The 21,188-nt window shown below is 43.0% G+C and overlaps 1 long non-coding RNA gene across 1 annotated transcript in view; it reads left to right on the top strand.

The window, feature by feature from the left end:
* Positions 1–314: 314 nt before the first annotated feature.
* LOC306936826 overlaps positions 315–21,188 on the top strand; it is a 32,539-nt gene continuing 11,665 nt past the window's right edge. Inside the window, exon 1 of the long non-coding RNA XR_013791545.1 lies at positions 315–793. This is a non-coding gene — a long non-coding RNA (uncharacterized lncRNA). The remainder of the gene's footprint in view (positions 794–21,188) is intronic.

The raw sequence follows: 21,188 nt of genomic DNA on the forward strand, positions 1-21,188 counted from the left end.
TCCAGTGGTGGAAAAGGTACTCACATTTTGTACTCGAGTAAAAGTATCAGTGCCGCAATATAGCAATACTCTGTTACAAGTAAAAGTCCAGAATTAAATATGTACTTGAGTAAAAGTACAAAAGTATTGTTATGAAAATTTACTTTAAAACTTTAAAGTAGCATATCTTATTTCTCCATGCTGTCTAAATGGCAGCCTCTGGTGGACACATGTGTTTGCAATCACCACTTAACTCATTGGCCAATAACAGTGTGGCTGTGCCATATATAAGCAGCAACTCAGTCTCCCTCAGTGCACAGCAGTCACCACACTCTTTGCGTCACCACACTTTCCACCTCAGAGGAAAGCCTGCATGTTCATCTGGGTTCCTAAATTGCTGTGTGATCAGGTCTAGGCATGGTTTAGACCGGGTGATATTTAAAAAAAAAAAAAACTCTTGTTCCCAGCGTCGCTTTGTTTTGGTCGCCCTGTTTGTTTTTAGTCTCGCCAGTTGCCAACTTGCTACGAGTTGGAATCAAAGATGGACATACCAAACACAACTTAAAACTATACCCTCCAAGAAGTACTTGAAGAAACTGATTTCTACGCCATATCAAGGCTTTTATTGATGCCCTCGCTTGATCGCTGTGAATTATTTTGGGTAATTCTGATTCCGGTTTGGGGGTCCCGGCTTGATGACTACAAACCAGACAACATGACGTGAAGTTTTCATCCACTCCCGACCGGATCATAAACCTGAAAAAGGAATGGTATCCCAGGCTATCCCAGCACTCAATTCTCCAGCCACGAACATGTAAGCCTTTGTTAAGTTCTGTATTAACTTGAATGTATGTATGTTCTGTGCTTTGTTTGCTATATTTAATAGTACCAAAAGTAGGTATAGTAGAAGTGGTTAATGTAAAAACACATCCTATCACACCCTAGCCGCAATTTGCAATTCTTTTATAATGGGATGAATCTAGAGTTGCAATACCCTCCATTGACTCCCCACTCATCCAATTTGGGTTGCTGCCTTAAACAACTCACCAACATTGCAGCTGTAGTCCAAGCTTGAATTATCCTCTTTCAATCTGCCGAGCTTGTTTTTCATAAAAATCCACCGTTATGAGCTACTTTCTGTCAAGAAATTCTGTGCAGGTGATTCTTTTTCCAAGTGCTGGAGTTTGGAAGCACTCGTCGTATGTCACTGAACGGCCCTGCGTACCACCTGTTTTGAATTTGCACAAAATGCATGAGGCAGCAGCGCGACCCGTTAACAAAAACGAGTGCTTCCAAACTGCAACACTTAGAAAAAGAATCACCTGCAGAGGATGTCTTGGACAGAAATTAGCTCAAAACATCTCTACGGTGGATTTTTATGAAAAACAAGCTTGGCAGATTGAAAGAGGATAATTCAAGCTTGGACTACAGCTGCAATGTTGGAGAGTTTAACGTCATTTAAGACAAGCAGATCGCAAACCAAATTGGATGAGTGGGGAGTCAATGGAGGGTATTGCAACTCTAGATTCATCCCATTATAAAAAAATCTAGCGTTGCAAATTGCGGCTATGGCGACCCCACTATAGTAACTCTGTTGAAGACCCCTTGAGTAGCATTAATAAAATAAAAACAGGAAATATGAGGTGTGTATCTAATAGCAACTCCAATGGACAATATCCAGTCACAGTATGGTCAGGCACCATGAGGCTTTCGTTAATTTAATGTATTGGTCGGTAGGTCGGTCAGAACTTATATCTGGGGGTGGGGGCTGCATGCCATATAGAGAGTATGCACATGCATGATTTTCCCATCAGGACACGCCCCCCTCATCTAGACTGAGTGGCAAAACATTGAGCAGCATGGAGTGTTGTTGTTTGGAAGCGCTTGTTGGAAATCACTCAACCGTCCTGCGTACCTCCTGTTTCTAAATGTCACATAATGCAGGAGGCAGCAAAATGTTGTGTTATTGAAAACAAGCACTTCCAAACTCTGACACTTAGAAAAATATTCAAATGCAGGGCATTTCTTGACAGAAAGTAGCTCATAACGTTTCTATGGTGGATTTTTATGAAACAAAAACTTTGCAGATAGAAAGAGGGTAATTCAAGCTTTTCGTACAGCTGCAATGTTGGTGAGTTTAACATTGTTTAATGCAATCAGACAGGACTTTTCTGTGTGGATGAATGGGCTGTCAAGGCCAGAAAGTAGTTTTTTGCCACTCAATGGGCGTTCCCGCATAACTGCAGGTACGATGATGTCACACGCATACCCTCTATTGTGTCCTAGGCTCAATATTTGTCACCTTCACATTCGTGTGTGTGTGTGTGTGTGTGTGTGTGTGTGTGTGTGTGTGTGTGTGTGTGTGTGTGTGTGTGTGTGTGTGTGTGTGTGTGTGTGTGTGTGTGTGTGTGTGTGTGTGTGTGTGTGTGTGTGTGTGTGTGTGTGTGTGTGTGTGTGTGTGTGTGTGTGTGTGTGTGTGTGTGTGTGTGTGTGTGTGTGCCTCAGAACTTGAGGCCAATCCTCCATTGAACAATTGTATAGTAGTGTACTTAAACCCTACTTTGTTTACGTCAAATAAAAAAAACACCTTAAGACCATAGGGATGCGAGCGTTCATGTGAACGCGTGTGCAGAATGAATGACGTATTCCCCTTGCTGTGGTTGTTCTAGGGTTGATGAGAGGGCAGTGCAGTGACCCTTTGAGCCAACACAGCTCAACAGACTTTCTAGTGACAGCATCCTGAATGTGCTTGCAATTACAAGGGACGCCATGCATGCACAAGACTGTTGTTGTGACAGCCAGAGGCCATTCCATCAAATTAGGATAACATTGTCCGGACCTGTCAGTAAACGCACAGGCTTGTCCTCACCCGATTAACCCCTTTATACAGTATTACGCCGAAAGTTAGCATCTATGGACAATCTATGGATTATATTATAGTGAATTATTCTGGTGATACCGGCCGACACTTTGCTTTAGTTTAGAGAAAGCTATGGGTGTATTTTTATGCTCTCAGAATTAAATGAATGAAGACTCTAGTCTGCAGTGTATCTTTATGTTTTAACTTTGTGTATTGTGAAGACGGAGTGCTGACCGAAACCAACGACTTGAATTGTCCCCCTCAAAAAAAGGCTGTAGCCGTTTTAATAATGGTGTGAGACAGTTCCTGGCAAGCAAAACTGTACAGTATTGCCAGTTCGCCTCCTTTAATTTCTGTTTTCTGAATCGGTGTAGTCAAACTATAGTGCTGGTATCGTGTCTATGGGGCTGTTTGAATTTGGCATAGCCATTTTAATTAATTTTACCACTCACCTGGTCTGAGAAAAGGTGGGCGGACAGTTCCTGGCAAGCAAGCTGTAAAGTATTGCTGAAAACATTCCTGTAACCAAGGTCTCCAAGAGGTGGTTGAGGTTGAGGTATAGTAGCTGTGTGTCTTTCCGTAGCCTGGACTTCTGTTGTCTCTGTGGGGCAGGCACGTGTTCGAGAGTGTTAGAGAGACAGGAGCTGAAATAGGCACTTTTGGCCCAAAATAGCAGATCTACAAGCTCACAACGCGTCACAGCGCGACGCGTTGAGAGCTTGTAGATCAGCTATTTTCGGGGCGCAACCCTGCACTCTTTATCTACTGGACATGCGGTGTACGGCATGGATTTCGAAACAAATTAGTTCAAGAGACTGTCTCCTGGATGCTGCCTTCCGGTATGGCATGCAAAGGAGAGGAGGGCATTTGCATTTCTTTCACCATAGTAAATGCTGCATTCGTGGTCTGGAGGGCAGTTGTTTTACAGACGAGTAAAAGGGCAGCGGCTGAAGCCCCCTTTGATATCTATGTGTGCACGTCCCTGCTGTGAGAACGGACTTGAGCAGAGAGCGTCGACTCTGTATCGCTTCGTAATTGCTTTGTAGTGTATCACTCTGATAAGATTCTCTCAGTAGCCCATCTTTATGGTCAATGTGACGTCACGCTGCTGTCCGTTGTTGTGCTACAAGCTATGCTAGCTTGTAGATCTGCTTGTAGACCAGCTATTTCCCAGCTATTTTACAGAGTTTACATAGGTTGAAGTGGTTAATGTATACCGTGTGTGTATTTTGTAATAATAATTCAAATCTACAAAGTAACTAGGTAGTAGGCCTTTTTTTATTTTTTTTATCCTTTATTTATCCAGGGTAGTAGCTGAGCACAAGTGCTCATTTTCAGCAACGCCCTGCACATAGAAACAGACACACCTGGGAGCTGACCAGTACAACCACAGTCTTATACTGTTGGCCACTAAGCAGATCCAGGGGGAGCAGTTGGGGGTTCAGTGCCTTGCTCAAGGGCACTTCAGTGGTGTTGGGTGAGTGATGACAATCACTTCCCCACCCAGATTTTTCCTGCCCGTCCGGGGAATCGAACCGGCAACCTTTCGGCAACAAGGGCGCTCCTCTAACCCTTAGGCCACCGCTGCCCCAAAATTGCAGTGGAGTAAAAGTACACTATTTGCCTCTGAGATGTAGTGGAGTAAAAGTATCGAAAATTAAAGTAAAAGTATCTATAAATTGTACTCAAGTACAGTACCTTGAGTACATATATTGACTTATACTTGGTTACTTGGATACTCGGTCCACCACTGCTCTGAAAACGCTCGTGGGCCACCTATCTGACACAAGGAGTGGACAAACCAGATGTGTGTGTCAATCTATATGCATTATTTGTATTGACACATTATAGGAGCCATATTGTGCTCTGAATGAAAATGCCGCAATTCCCCAATACTATTCCAAAGGAGCAAAATGGTTGTAGAAATCATAGTTAAAAAAAATGAATGTTATGTTCATGTTATGAATCCTCTTAATCATGATGCATGGTTTCATGAGCAGAAAAGCTAATAAGAATATAAAGCCAGATGCCCTCCTAAGCTGTTCCACCATTATTTATTTACGAATGAACATTGTCTGACACTGCTAATATGTCCCAGGGCTCGCGAGAATGACCTAATGTATTTATAATTCTTGGTCTGGGTTTCTTTATTACCTGTCAAATCTATAGGAGTAATAGTGAATCATGTGTTTCATTTCTATTTCTTTCATTCCTGCCATGATTCAACGCAGAGAATCCTCTCATGAAATATGAAAAGCAGAATCTGACTATATTATGGGTAATATTTGAGCCTGTGTGCAGATGCCAGGAGCCAAATGAAGCCATTTGTTCTCGTTGTTACCTGAAGTTAATGTATTATTAATGCTAGAATAAAACTTTTTAGATGAAATGTATTTCTGTACATACACATTTCTAGCATTCAGTTCAACATTGATTTCCAAAATGTGTATCTTAACTTAAAGCACTGGTTCCCAAACAGTGGGAACAAAAGAGGGACAGTTAAGGTGGTTGCACACTGGAAGCGTTTTTCGGAAAACCGATGGAGAAACGCCGCAAAAAAAATCGTGCCCGGTGTGTAGGGACCTTTAGTGCCGGTGGAATATAAAAAATCACACCTGTGTGAACTGAGTGGTGCAAATCCCAGCCCCCCCCCCCCCCCCCCCCCCCCCCCCCCCCACTCTCTCTCTCTCACTCTCTCTCTCTCTCATTAGCAGGCAACAGCGCAGCACTATCTCTCTCTCTCTGTTTCTGGCACTTTTGGTACCAATTGGTACTGGTACTCATTAACGTCACACACAAACATAGTCACACACGTAGTTGAACACATAGTCACACACATAGTTAGTTGAACACGGACATTGCTGTTCCTTGGAGTGGTTGCACCACTCAAAAAAAAGTAACAAGCTCATTAAATACAGTACTAATTAAAATGCAAATGGCATGTGCTCTTTTTTTTAAAGATATTTTTTGGGCTTTTTGCCTAATGTATTGATAGATTATAGTAGTTTGACAGGAAAGGAGGAGATAGATGGGCGAAGACACGCAGCAAAGGTCGTCGGGATCGGGACTCGAACCCGCGACACGCTGTCAGGCTAGGATTACCAGCCTAGGTGCCTGGACCGCTCGGCCAGCCCAGGCCACATGTGCTCTTCTAAATGATGCTGCCGTTTCTTCTGCACATATTTAGATCATATCAATATCATACTGTCAATGCAACCTACAGTTGAAGGCCATCGATATTGTCCTTTTCTTTTTGCTGAGTTTTGCGTGATCTGCACAAAAGGACAGTTAACCCATTTTGGGCGGGAACCCCTTTTGGTGTTTTAAACATTATGTTATAATTTAGCTATTGAAAAATAGCAGATCTACAAGCTCATAGCGCGCCACCGAGTGGCGCGCTACGAGCTTGTAGGTCTGCTATTTTTGAAAAATCGTGAAAATATTTATTTCAGAAAACTGGAGGATTTAGAAGGATTTTTTTTAAATGTTGAGGTCAGGCCTAAATGGGTCAAATGATAAGGGACAATATCGGTGTCACCCAACTGTATAGAGCTCTGGAGGGGAGTGAAACGAATACTTTAATAAGCTGCAGGAGTGCTTTCCAAAAGGAATGCATCTGCTGTGTCCTTGCAGTGCAGTGCTGTCTACTAGGCCTATAGGGAGGATGTGTTGCTGTGTCCTTGCAGTGCAGTGCTGTCTACTAGGCCTATAGGGAGGATGTGTTGCTGTGTCCTTGCAGTGCAGTGCTGTCTACTAGGCCTATAGGGAGGATGTGTTGCTGTGTCCTTGCAGTGCAGTGCTGTCTACTAGGCCTATAGGGAGGATGTGTTGCTGTGTCCTTGCAGTGCAGTGCTGTCTACTAGGCCTATAGGGAGGATGTGTTGCTGTGTCCTTTCAGTGCAGTGCTGTCTACTAGGCCTATAGGGAGGATGTGTTGCTGTGTCCTTGCAGTGCAGTGCTGTCTACTAGGCCTATAGGGAGGATGTGTTGCTGTGTCCTTTCAGTGCAGTGCTGTCTACTAGGCCTATAGGGAGGATGTGTTGCTGTGTCCTTTCAGTGCAGTGCTGTCTACTAGGCCTATAGGGAGGATGTGTTGCTGTGTCCTTGCAGTGCAGTGCTGTCTACTAGGCCTATAGGGAGGATGTGTTGCTGTGTCCTTGCAGTGCAGTGCTGTCTACTAGGCCTATAGGGAGGATGTGTTGCTGTGTCCTTGCAGTGCAGTGCTGTCTACTAGGCCTATAGGGAGGATGTGTTGCTTCGTTGCAGTGCAGTGCTGTCTACTAGGCCTATAGGGAGGATGTGTTGCTTCGTTGCAGTGCAGTGCTGTCTACTAGGCCTATAGGGAGGATGTGTTGCTTCGTTGCAGTGCAGTGCTGTCTACTAGGCCTATAGGGAGGATGTGTTGCTTCGTATTTCTACCCTGTGCAAATAAATGTGCTCACCGATATCTTTTACGACCACACAAAATACATCAATGAGACAAAATAATCCAGAACTTTTCTTTTTTTTGAGTGGTGTAAACCACTCCAACAACTTTGTACCCGTGTCTGTTCGTACCAAAAAAATCACACCCGTGTGAACTGAGTGGTGTAAGTTCTTATATAGACTGATCAACTGTGGTCTGACGTAATGAAATCACACCTGTGTGAACTGGGTGACCATAGCAACCATGCTAATTTTTTGGTACGAACAGACACATAAACTAACAAAGCCAGTTGTAGGAGTGGTTTACACCACTCAAAAATGAGCACGGTTGCTATGGTTAGTATGTGACGTCACTATATAAGACCTTACACCACTCAGTTCACACGGGTGTGATTTTTATCCTTTACACAAGTGCTCATTTTCAGCAACGCCCTGCACATAGAAACACACAGACACACATTAAAACCTGGGAGCTGACCAGTACAACCACAGTCTTATACTGTTGGCCACTAAGCAGCTCCAGGGGGAGCAGTTGGGGGTTCGGTGCCTTGCTCAAGGGCACTTCAGCGGTGTTGGGTGAGTGATGACAATCACTTCCCCACCCAGATTTGTCCTGCCCGTCCGGGGAATCGAACCGGCAACCTTTCAGCAACAAGGGCGCTCCTCTAACCCTTAGGCCACCGCTGCCCCAGAACACTCATACATACAGGACAATCTGAGTTCTCTCTGACTCTCCAGTTAATATTATTGGTGCCATTTCTGTTTAACCATGCCGAGTGAAAATTAGCAGGTGAATAGATTGCATTTTGGTGAATCACAATCCGCAGTAACCTGCTGTAGCCCTCTTGCGTCATATCCATGATAGGGCTTTAAGCAACTAGTCGACTAGTAAATCCACTAGTCAACCTTGTTGGTACTAGTTGACTAGTTTTTTATTATTTTTTTTCTTTAGTTTTTGTAGGCCTCAAGATCAGCTAGAATGCTATATTATAGTCACCAATGTACACAGTTTTTAAATGTACAAATTATTAAAATTATTCTTTTTACATACTTGGTAGTTAAACAACTAGTCGACTAGTAAACCAGGCAACTAGTCAACTAGTAAAAATCACTAGAAGTGAAAGCCCTAATCCATGACAAGTTAAATAAGAAAGGCACAAAAAAAAAAGAGAAAAGAAATCTTCCTCTTCCCTATACTACTGTATATACCACTAATTAACAGTAGGAAGAAGCCATATGACGTTCCCCAGACTCTGCTCTTCCTGGGCTGCTAACACCGATGAGAATATTAATGAACCCATGCAGAATGAATTATAGATCATGTTTTACTCTGAGGAATAATGTGAGAGGTTGATTACATGGTGTAAGGATGTGGCGTTCATTCACTTTAAAGCTCTTTTTATCCCAGACGCATCATAATCTAACTCACTAGTGTACACACGACGGCACTGTAATGAGCATCTTAAACCTTGCTCACCCAGCTGCTGCGTGATGTGTCTGTGGAACTAGGCTTTTCACCTTCAGCATGGCCGGCCTTCAACGCTGCCTTCTCTCAACAGTAAGCAATGCCTGTTGCTCTTTAATTATAGCAATTAATACATGGGACCACAGCAGTGCCAAGGTTGCAGGGGTTTTCAGATCTTAACACTTAAGAAAAAGTAATAATCCCACAACCATATAGTAATACTCTACAAGAAGTCCTGCAGTATTCAACATTTTTTCTTGAGTAAAATTGCCCTGGGTATTACCTGGGTTACATCATCTTCTGGGGACAAATCCTGCCTAGGGCACTGCTCGACATGAAAAGGTTTGAGCATCACTGATATACAATATAGCGCCATAAGGTTTTCATAAAACTGCTTAGGATAAAGAAAACATTTATAGAATTGGTCTCAAGTCTTAATGGGTTAATTTAGAAAGGCTACCGTAGAGTTGAGACGAAGCCCCGAGGACCGAGTCCTGTGAACTCCTCCTGAGTTGAACACAATAAACGTCTGCAATGACTTTGAGGCAAATAGCCCAACTCCACCTTTATAATTACTATGAAGAAATGGAGCACATTAATGACCAAAAATATCCTCCTATACCTCCTATAAATGTAAACTTCAAACCCCCCCGCAGCACCTTGGGAGGTATTTAATGCTTTTAGTTTCCTGTATTTTTAATTGGTAGTAAAATGAGAGGGGGGGGGGGGGGGGGGGACAAATAAATGAAAGTGAACTCTGTGTGCAAAGTCTTGACGTGAATTGCGGAGGCAATTTACAGCAATTTAGCATGGCTAGAATCCAGCAGCATGCAGCCTCCTCGGGCAGCTCTTTTATTTTCATAGAAGATCCAGTGACGGTAATGAATCATAGTTAAGAGCGTACTGCAGTGTAAGCTCGGAGTTTATTAAACAGTCAGCGGCTCATTGTACTGTGATCGTTGGGAATGTCATTGGAATAGATTATAGGCCGCTATATGTTGATGCTTTCTCCAATTCATTACGTCTCTCACGTCCATCTCGTGCGTTTTACCTTTAACACAATTAACCTCTCAGACTTCATACTCCAGGAGGCCATCGGAACATTCTAAATGTTTTTTTTTGTGGCTTTCGCCTTTATTTATTTTTTTATAGAGGGACAGACAGTAGGCTGACAGGAAATGGGGAGAGAGATGGGGGGAAGACATGCAGTAAAGGCCGTCGGTATCGGGAGTCGAACCCGCGGCACACTGCCAGACTGGATTACCAGCCGATGTGCCTGGACCACTGAGCCATGGCCCAGGCCGGCCATCAGAACATTAACCTCTCAGACTTCATACTCCAGGAGGCCATCAGAACATTAACCTCTCAGACTTCATACTCCAGGAGGCCATCAGAACATTAACCTCTCAGACTGCATACTCCAGGAGGCCATCAGAACATTAACCTCTCAGACTTCATACTCCAGGAGGCCATCAGAACATTAACCTCTAGACTTCATACTCCAGGAGACCATCAGAACATTAACCTCTCAGACTTCATACTCCAGGAGGCCATCAGAACATTAACCTCTCAGACTTCATACTCCAGGAGGCCATCAGAACATTAACCTCTCAGACTGCATACTCCAGGAGGCCATCAGAACATTAACCTCTCAGACTTCATACTCCAGGAGGCCATCAGAACATTAACCTCTAGACTTCATACTCCAGGAGACCATCAGAACATTAACCTCTAGACTTCATACTGCATGAGGCCATCAGAACATTAACCTCTCAGACTTCATACTCCAGGAGGCCATCAGAACATTAACCTCTAGACGTCATACTCCAGGAGACCATCAGAACATTAACCTCTCAGACTTCATACTCCAGGAGGCCATCAGAACATTAACCTCTAGACTTCATACTGCATGAGGCCATCAGAACATTAACCTCTCAGACTTCATACTCCAGGAGGCCATCAGAACATTAACCTCTCAGACTTCATACTCCAGGAGGCCATCAGAACATTAACCTCTCAGACTTCATACTCCAGGAGGCCATCAGAACATTAACCTCTCAGACTTCATACTCCAGCTGGAGGCCATCAGAACATTAACCTCTCAGACTTCATACTGCAGGAGGCCATCAGAACATTAACCTCTCAGATGTCATACTCCAGGAGGCCATCAGAACATTAACCTATCAGACTTCATACTGCAGGAGGCCATCAGAACATTAACCTATCAGACTTCATACTGCAGGAGGCCATCAGAACATTAACCTCTCAGACTTCATACTGCAGGAGGCCATCAGAACATTAACCTCTCAGATGTCATACTCCAGGAGGCCATCAGAACATTAACCTATCAGACTTCATACTGCAGGAGGCCATCAGAACATTAACCTCTCAGACTTCATACTCCAGCTGGAGGCCATCAGAACATTAACCTCTCAGATGTCATACTCCAGGAGGCCAATAAGACAGACTTGACAGACTTGAAGGCAGTGGTGGAAAAGGAAACTCAGTGGTGGAAGTATCAAATCAATACTGCAATGTACTCCGTTACAATTAAGCTACATTACAAGTAAATGGCTGGAATTCAAAATGTAGTTTGAGTAAAATACAAAAGTATTGGTATCAAAATGAACTCATTATGCAGAATGTTACATTTCACAAGTTATACAATGTAAAAAAGTATATGTATACACACACACACACACACACACACACACACACACACACACACACACACACACACACACACACACACACCTTGGTGCATTGCAGAGAGATGAGGGCAGATGATACTCAGAAAATCAGCCATTAAAAAGAATGACAGCAGAATCCTGGCCTTACTAGTCAGCAAAGACATAGTTGCTGCATAGGGTCACTAGCACAGGTTGTGTTACCGAGAATACACAAGATGTGAACGTTTTGCAAAAGACATGGGTGATGAGACTAGTGAGGACCAAATTATTAACTTTTTTGCACATTTCTGATGTTTTGTACCATGGATGGACATGACCAACATCATAATATAACACCAGACAGACTAAATTATAATTTTGGTAGCCATACCAGGCAAAATAATGATTAATTAATTGCTAAAAAGGTTCCACGTCTCAATGTTTTTTTTTCTATAGAGCCAGCTAACCAAACCAGGTTTAGGTGGACATCACAGGTGAGTTTAACTCGGGGCAATCAAGGCACTGGGGCAGAGGGGAAAGGGACAGTAGCAGAGGAAGGTTGTCTTTTTCAGAAGAAACTCAGCACACATTAGCTAATATTGTATGTTTAAAAAAAAGAAATACTTGAGAACAAAGATATTGGCCTCCGAATAAGTTATGCTGCATAATACACTGTTCTGATGCAAACACTGAACCGCTGGTATCTCCACAAAATGTTGACTCATGGAAAACCTTACTCCAAAACACAAAGCACTTCTAGAACTGGCAGAAAATATCCCAGATGGAGATATCCCATATCATGTACCACCGAAAATGTTGCAGTATCTTTACAATGACAAGAGATTTAGAGACGCTAGACCAAAAACTGAAGAGTGTAGCAGATCGTGAACATACAGAAGATAACATGATCCGTAAGTCAGCTAGAGAGCAACCAAGTACTTCTAGAACACACTCTGCAATTTGCATATTCTGTCAGAAACAAAACAAATACAAGAAAGGTTCAGATCGATACCAGATACACCTTGGTGCATTGCAGAGAGATGAGGGCAGATGATACAATCAGAAAATCAGCCATTAAAAAGAATGACAGCAGAATCCCGGCCTTACTAGTGAGCAAAGACATAGTTGCTGCACAGGGGCACTATCACAGGTTGTGTTACCGAGAATACACAAGATGTGAAGGTGTTGCTAAAGACATCACAATGGGTGATGAGACTAGTGAGGACCAGTATACATTTGCACTGGAGAAATCGTATGAATGTCTCTTTCACTTCATCAGAACAGATTTGTTCATCAATCCCAGAGTGATCACCATGATGGAACTACATACAATGGAATCTATAGACAAAGAAGTTCTCAGAGAAACCACAAAGAAACACCTTAGAAGGAAGCTTAAGACTGAGTTTGGGGATTCACTACACATTAAGATGGATTCCAAAGGAAAATTGTTTCTCATCCCAGACCACTGGACAACGGCTCAACTGGCTGAGGAAAATCTTAGATTGAGGGCCCAGCTACACAAACTAGAAACTCTGAAAAAGGAGGACTATCTCACCAAAGCAGCATTAGAGCTGAGGACTGACATCAAAAGATATGAATTTCTTCAGTCATGGCCTCCACAAATTGACAAAGAAGTTCAGGAAAATATTATTCCAGAATCTCTAAACTACATGGCAAAGGTGACCACAGCAATTATTCTTTTGGCAGTGACATACTATACGCCATCACTGCTGGAAAGGTGAAACCTCCAAAGCACATCATTCTGCCTTTTGTTGTGACATCTTTGACAGGCAATGTTGAACTGATACAAATCCTTAACAGGCTAGGTCACAGCGTCTCCCATTCTCAACTGGCAGAAATTGACACTGCACTCCAGAAATGTCTCCAGAAATTGTCATTAGCTGGAGGAGACCTTGCTCTCCCAGCTAATATCCACCCAGGCACGTTCACAACGTTGGGATGGGACAACATTGATCGACTGGAAGAAACAATCGGCGGTGGTGGAACATCACGTAGAATCAATGGCATGGAAGTCCAGGAAAACCCAATGGAAAAGGTACCCATGAAAGCCCTGCCACCAGTGGTCAAACAGAAGAAGAGAAGCATTGAAGCACCAGTGTCAGTGCTCCCACAATGTTGGAAAACGGCCTGGCCCCCCACGAATGCAGAGTATTGAAGTCCAGACTACAGAACATACCCAATCTGCAAGAGCAAAAAACTTTATTTGGGTCATGTCCCGCCTTTCCAGTGAAGACAGTCAATCGTTAGTGGCTGGACAGGATTCAACATTCTCACAAGAGTTGGACTGCCTGTACAGAATGACAATATAGGCTACCTACCCACCATCAATGCACCCACACAATGCACCCACACAGATGTCTACAGTACATGAAATATTGACTCAGTCAGTTGCCGTAATGCAGTCATTGAAGTTGACGAAGATTGTTTGTGTCTTCGATCAATCTCTTTATGCCAAGACGAAGTCATTATTCGACTGAGAGTCTTCCATACAATTTGTATGCTATTGTCTACTATTGGAAAATGCGTTCCAAGATGCTGGTTTGCAGGACTTTTGTGTAGAATCGGGGGTGATAGCCGAAGGTTCAATAGCTGGTGTCATGGATGGGAGGAAGTACAACAGAGCTGTTAGACTTCACAAGCTGGTGTATGAGGCACTGTATACCGGCTGGAAAGGTTTCCTGCCATGGTTAGAGCTTCATCACCCAACAGATTTGGTATACCTGGAAGAAACCCTGAAGGTTGTCAATGATTTATGCAGCGATGTATCACAAAGGGCCTTTGCTGAGGTCCTCCAAAACGTCTCCTGCACTCAAATCCTGGAGCTTTTGGATGCATACCTCAGACACCTCAGGTATATAAATGGCGGTCTTTCCAAGTTCTGGATGTCATACCTGGACAATGGACATGGTAGAGATATTCTTGGGACTCATCAGAGCTTCACATGAAGGTGACTGGCTTCTACACCTAGCATCAATCCGTGCCATAATACCTTGGTGTTTTGCATACGATAGGCTGAATTATGCACGTTATCTTCCCTATTACTATGCAGAGATGACCAAACTACCAATCAACCATCCAGATGTGCATCAGAATTTCATGGAGGGTGCATTCTCAGTCCAGATTGGAACACAAAACCCTTTTGGTAGAATCCCTGTGGATCAAGCAGTTGAAGAGACAGTCAACAAAGACACCAGGGGGGACCAAGGGGTTCAGTCTGAAGCCTGAAGCCTGAATATATATATATATATATATATATATATATATATATATATATATATATATATATTCATTTGTAGCTGGTACCTGTCTGGGACCACCTCGATTGACGTGAACGAGATCCGCTACCAGCTTTTCTGTGCCAGGAAAGGGGAGGCTGATTCCAGTCAACTCCCACCATGTAGAGAAAGTAATTTCTCCATGCCCTCCGTGCCAATTACCAGACTTGAATATGGAGATGCTCTCTGCAGACTCACCCATCTGTACCAGATCCCATACAGAGTGGATGGACAACTGCTGATGGTGGACAGATAACAATTCACTGGATGCACACAGCCCCTGCATCAGATGTAGATGTAGTAAATGTGCAGGTCTATGCAAGCTTCCTAAACTGCAGTTGTCTCAGCAATGGGTTGAGATGTACAGACCTCTGCAAACTCCAGAACTGTACAAACCAAGCACCTGAGGAAGATTCAATGACTACAGTTGAACAGGACAGTTCTGAGGAAGAGGTTGCATAGTTTCCTATGAACTCATTAACTGTTTCCCTAGAACAGTCTGCACACACTGCCAACATTTTTACTAATCCTTTAAAACCCACAGAATATTTAGTTCTATGAAATCAGAAAGGTCATCCGATTAGCTTGGATACATTTCGGGTGCATTATAAAGAGATTGCGGGTCGATCCGTTAGCCGTTTGCTAACTTACGACCTGGGCTAAACTTTGCCTTAAAATAAGGACCTGACTGAAGGGGAGAACGGAGGGCAAAATACATTTGGCAGTGAATGACACTGATGTAATATTTGATTATCGTGATAATAAAAAACTAAAACGAATTGATTTTTATTTGCTACGTATTATTGAGATCAAGGTCAACATAAAAGTCAAGCCCAAGATATGCCAGTTTCGTTAACATTTTGAATCGAAAATTACCGTGACCTTCGACCTTTGAACTTGAATTGCTTCAGTCATCTCATAAATCAACTCGGCACCCCAGAAAACCTATACTTTGATAGCAGAATCATCCAAATCTGCCCATTAGTTGCCAAGTTATGCCATTCACTATGTACCAATTCCTTTCATCAGATACCAGATATAAGGGCTGAAAACAAGTAATCAGCTGCATGCCATTTTGAGATTGCTATCATTTCATAAACTACAGACGTAGCAATACAAAAATCATAATGCAACCTTTGTCCCTTTTAGTGGTACCCATATCGCAGAAATTAGTCTAGATGGAAGGGGGGTTTAGGCACATAGGGTGGATCTTTTTAACACCACCTGTTTTTTCTGAAACCTTGAAGGGTCTATTTTAAGATTCTGCCAGGTAACAAGAAAGAATAATGTCCCAAGGGCCAAGGGGTTCATTTTTAACCCTTTCTTACGCATACCCTACCTAAATATGCAAATGAAGAGACAAGAGAAAACAGCATAACTATTGACAAACAACCTACAGGGACAAATGAACACATGATTCCATACAATTAGGACCCAAGGAATTCAAAGAAATGGTTATTATGAGCACGTCTTGACTCTATTTCGGGGCAAAAACTGCACAAAAATAGCTGAAAATGTTCGGATCACATCTAGTATTGCTGAAAACGTTCAGATCAGATCTACACTTTTTGGAGTGGACTTTTTGACATAACCTGTTTTTTCTGAATCCTTGAAGGGTGTATTTTAAGATTCTGCCTGGTAACCGGCAAGAAAAATGTCCCATGGGGTTCATTTTTAACCCTGTTACACAATCCTACCCAAATCCGAAAATAGAAAAATGGAGATAACAGCATATATTGAAATAAACAACCTACAAATTAACACGTTTCGGATCCAAGGAATACATGTAAATGGTTATTAAGATGCAAGCACATCTTGATCTATACTTCTCTTTTCAGTAACTTTTTTAGGTGGAATTTTTTCTTTCCAACTGTTTTTCCTTATTCTGGGCGGGAAGCCCTTTTGATGTTTTACCCCTTCAGGCCGGGAACCCATTTTGGGGTTATTCAAAAATGTAAAAAAAAATGCTGCTGCTATATAAATGAAGTTTTTAGGGATTTAGAGGCATTTTTAGAATCAGCCTCAGGCCTAAATGGGTTAAGTGTGTATTTTAAGATTCTGCCAGGTACCAAGCTGAAATAATGTCCCATGGGGTTCCTTTTTAACCATTTTTTACATTGTTACTCAGTCTCTGGAACAGTGGAGGCAGTCACTGTGAAGGCTCTCGGTCACCTCAGTTTTTTAGGCTGGTCATTGGCACAACCAGCAGCAACTGATCGGCTGACCTCAGGGCTCTGCATGAAATGTGGTTATATACAAGTTTTGAAAGGGACAGGGGACCGGTGTACTGCATCTATAGACTACTGTCTGTACTACATCTAAAGACTACTGTATCTATCTCTGTACGAGACCACTGTACTGTATCTACAGACCACTGCACTGTCTATAGACCACTGTAAATGGTAAATGGTACATTTATATAGTGCCTTTATCCAAGGCGCTATACATAGATTGTGCATTACATTCACCCATTCACACACAACAATGGTGACGGAAACCATGCAAGGCACCAACCAGCACATCAGGAGCAATTAGGGGTTCAGAGTCTTGCTCAAGGACACTTAATTCTAGCCTGGCTAATAAGCCAGACTCAAATCTTAATTCGACACTAACACTGGGGGAGCCCAGAGTTTTTTCTTGTTACCTGGCAGAATCTTAAAATAGACCCTTCAATGATTCCGAAAAAAACAGGTGGCGTTAAAAAATCCACCCTATGCACGTGAACCCCCACGATTATGGCATGGGCTTGAAACATAGGCGTCCGGCTATAAATAATTCCCCTAAGGCCCCTAAATGCCATAGTCGTGGCATAGGACAGATGATCAGAGGAGCATGGTTTCTACGTGCACGACCGGGATCGAAGAATGGAAAGAGTTTCTCAGTGAAGGTGCAGCCGGTGAAGGAGTAGAGGTGAACTCTGGTCTCTACATCATAAAAGGAGACCGTACCCTCCTCATAGTCCACAAACACTCCCACTTTCTGGACCTTCTCTTTTACAGGGAGGTAGACATCATGGTCAGCAGCAGCGGCCACGTAGTCCTTTCCATTATTACACAACGATATAGTCCAGCATCCATTGTTGGGACTCAGTTCGATTAGAACTTTCCTGTTGATGGACTCTCTGACCACTCCTAATTTCCACTGAGACTTCCCTGTAACTTGAACTTCATAGTAAAAGCTTCCTGAGAAACCTTCTTTTCCTAACACATTGGCATAGCTAGTGAATCTCTCTGTGTTTCCAGCGAGATTGTTAACATCGTTTCCATGAGTCACTTGTTTTCCATCCTCAGACAGGATGAGTTCCCAGTTTGCTGTATGAGGGTCCAGAATTACAGTCACCCCATATTCCCGGACCATATACAGCTCAACATTACACATTTTCTTCATCGCTTGACCGAGTGTCTTCTCCAGCTGAGACATAGCTGTCCTCACTGTCCCCACATGTGAAGACTGATATTGACATTCATTGCTCTTTGTCCAGTTTTTGGTGAGTAGCGGGGATTTGTTGGATTTGAAGTTCTCGAGGAGCTGGTGGAGATGGTCTTGTTTCAGCTCAGAGCTTCGATTCTCTAATTGAGTGACTTCCTGTTGCAGAACTTTGATGAAGCCTTCAGCCTGTTTCTCTGTCTTCTCTTCAATCACACTAATGAGCTCAGCCTGGCTTCTCTCAATACAGCTGATCAGAGCAGTGAAGACATGCTGGATACAGTCTGCTATGACTGTATCTGCATCTCTCCTGCTGAGCTCTACTGAGCGTTTGACCTCCTGAATCTTCATTAGTCTCTCCTGGATCATCGGCCGAACTTCTGCCTCAGTCTTTGCTTTATATTCTTCTTTCAACTTGTGAGTCCTGAACCGATCGGCCATCTCAGAGAAGACTTTATTCACAAAGAATTCTTGGTTCTTGAAGCACGTTCTGTTACATAGTGGACACTTGCACACATCCTTAGCGTCCCAGTAGTTTGTGATGCAGGCTTTGCAGTAGTTGTGTCCACATGGGGTGCTGATTGGATCAGTGAACACGTCCATACAGATAGAACACATGAAGTGATCTTCAGACAGGAGACTGAAGGCGGAGGCCATTTCTACACCGCTGAGAATAAAAGTGGAAGTGTGTTGGAACTTGGACGACTAGAAATATAATTCAAATTGAACTTAAAAGGTGAATAACTGTCTTTAAGTATCCTGGAATGTACAGCACAATATCTCTGCTCTAATGGTATCACCTTGGTGAACAAGGGTCTCTCCTTTTTCCCTAAAGGCCCTTCCAAACTGTGGAATCCGCTTTTAAGTAAAGCTGACTAAAATATGTCATCAAATATGACATCATCGAATATGCCCAAACATGGAGTTCCACAAACTCCAGACTGACCTCCTCTTGGTAACGTTGGCAACCAGTATACACGTGTGTGTGTGTGTGTGTGTGTGTGTGTGTGTGTGTGTGTGTGTGTGTGTGTGTGTGTGTGTGTGTGTGTGTGTGTGTGTGTGTGTGTGTGTGTGTGTGTGTGTGTGTGTGTGTGTGTGTGTGTGTGTGTGTGTGTGTGTGTGTGTGTGTGTGTGTGTGTGTGTGTGTGTGTGTGTGTGTGTGTGTGTGTGTGTGTGTGTGTGTGTGTGTGTGTGTGTGGTAATCAACGTAACTCAAGAACCGTTCGCCCCACCAACTTCAAATTCGACACACGCGTTCCACATCACCACATGGATTTGCAATGTCGGTGTTGAGTCGGTCGGACCCACGGTTATCCAGAACCGCCCCAAAAAGGCCTCTGTCTGTGCTCTGGACAAGGCCCCGCCTGCCCAGTGTCCATATATGGAGTTGCCCTGTTCTGACATCATTCTGACGTCTGCATTGACTCCATATTTGTGCATGCCTGACAAAGAACTCCATATATGGGCATAAAAGGGACACAGACATATTATGTGGGTGGGGCATGCATTTCCAACTTGCATCGTTCAACGGGCACCGCTGTAGAGGCTCCAACGGGCACTGCTCTAGTATCTACAAATATTAATTTGTCATTTTCTGCTAAGGGCGTGATTGGACGCATTCATTTAATAGTCACAGATCGCCTAGGACGTGATCGGATGACCCCTTACTAAGGGGTCATCCTTAGTGTTATAATGCGATCCAGCATTGCAAAGATTACATTTACCGGTTCTTGGCGTCTCGGTCGGCGAGCAACGCTGTGCTCCCATGTTGTGACATCATTCAATATTTTGCCATCTTTAGCGACAATCTTTAGCTGCATTTTTCTCAGAATTGAAGCTCAGATTGAGGTGATCATACAGAACATACATGTTTTAGAAGTTCAATAAAATATCCCCACGACCTCGCGATAACGTTTCAGCGCTTCTGACGAAAATGAAAGTGCCCCGGAAATTGATTGTTATTTCCAGTTCATTAAATCAACTGGTAGCTCTTCAGAATAAGGGCTCTTATGAATGGCAATGACAATGAATAATATTATGGGAGACAGGCTGGGACTAAATGTGACCTTAAACGTCGACGAGGAACGTCAACCTGAGATCGGTTGTCAGCTTGACACTGGTTTCATAGCTGCTCCTCTGTGAAGCTCATATGTTAAGTACACATACTGTATGTACTTACAGTAGTTACTTTCTCAGTGGGGTTTTTTTACTCAAGTAAAAACATACAACATTTACTTAAAGTACCAAAAGTAAATGTACTCATTGTGCAGAATGTCACATTTCAAGTTTTCAAATGTATAAAAAATCTTTTGAAAATAGTAATAATCTACAAGCTCACAATGTGTCGCCTAATGGTCAAAATGTATACATGATGTATTGGAATAGAAGTAAAGGTATTGGAAATTGGAACCTCAAAATTTTAAGTACAGTACTTAAGTAAAATGTACTTAGTTATAGTTTCCACCGCTGTACCTTCCACCACTGCTCTCAACCCTATGAGTCTTGTATGGATAGGATCATTACTCAGTTTGATAATTGTTCAGCTTGTAGTAGCTTGGACTACTTTTGTCTAAGGAATGGCAGAAAATGAGTTTGGTCTTTTTTCCGTGACCTTTGACATTTCACGACCTCTCCTGGAATTTTCGTGTCACTCTCGATCCGATAATTGTTTTCCTGTAAAGTTGCCAACAAGCTGCAGGAAAACGTCCTGTTCACAGGGGGGTGTTTGGCTTTTCATGTCGAGACCCAACAAGCTGCAGGAAAACGTCCTGTTCACAGCGGGGTGTTTGGCTTTTCATGTCGAGACCCAACAAGCTGCAGGAAATCGTCCTGTTCACAGGGGGCTGTTTGGCTTTTCATGTCGAGACCCAAAACGTCCTGTTCACAGGGGGCTGTTTGGCTTTTCATGTCGAGACCCAAAAGAGACATTTTGCCCGGGACCCAAACTAGTGAATGGAATTTCTTAGACTTGTTTTTTAAAAAGATTTTTATGAAAGAAAGAAAAAGAAAGAAAGGGATTGGGATTTTTTACTCGAGTTGTAATCCATAAAAATGGTCTGTGACCCACA

The sequence above is a fragment of the Electrona antarctica genome, assembly GCF_951216825.1.
Source record: "Electrona antarctica genome assembly, chromosome: 14".
NCBI lineage: Eukaryota > Metazoa > Chordata > Actinopteri > Myctophiformes > Myctophidae > Electrona > Electrona antarctica.